This window comes from Asparagus officinalis, chromosome 3, assembly GCF_001876935.1.
Source record: "Asparagus officinalis chromosome 3, Aspof.V1, whole genome shotgun sequence".
In the NCBI taxonomy this organism is placed as follows: domain Eukaryota; kingdom Viridiplantae; phylum Streptophyta; class Magnoliopsida; order Asparagales; family Asparagaceae; genus Asparagus; species Asparagus officinalis.
This window is the reverse complement of record NC_033796.1, coordinates 13,262,823-13,263,418: the sequence shown is the minus strand read 5'-3', so window position 1 is coordinate 13,263,418 and position 596 is coordinate 13,262,823.

The window sequence follows — 596 nt, the reverse complement described above, 5'->3', positions numbered from 1 at the left end:
ATCACGAGCCATGCTAGGTCCAACCTAAACCTGAGGTCAGAGAAGTAGACCTAGCCCATGCCCGACCCACCCGGCCTATGATATATATTTTTAGTTAGGCTGACTGTTCCTTTAGCCTTTTGGGTTTGCAGTTAACTGCCAACAAAGCGAAAATAACATAGGTTTTTGGCTTGTTGGTTTTTTTGCCTATTGAGAAACAAAACAGTGACCTTTAAGCTTTGTATACTTGAAAGGATTAAAAAGTTTAATACTAGTTTAATAAAAATTTAAATTACTAAAAAATAAATTAGAAATACTTTTATAATTGTAAATATAAGTTTAATATAATTAAAAAGATAAAAAAAAGTTAGACGAAAAATCCGTGTGCCGGCCCATGATCCCCAACCCGCACCTAGGCAAGTCATGGGCTAGGCTGGGTCCAGTTCCAGATCCAGGATAAAAAAAATAGGTCCGACCCATTCTGACCAACCCGGCCTGGGTCAGGCCCAACCCAGCCTTGAAACCCCGTGAGCCGGATCACAGGCCTGAACCGTCCCGACCAACGGCCAACCCTACTTTTATGTGAGAATTTTGGGCTTAAAAAAAAATTTGGTGAA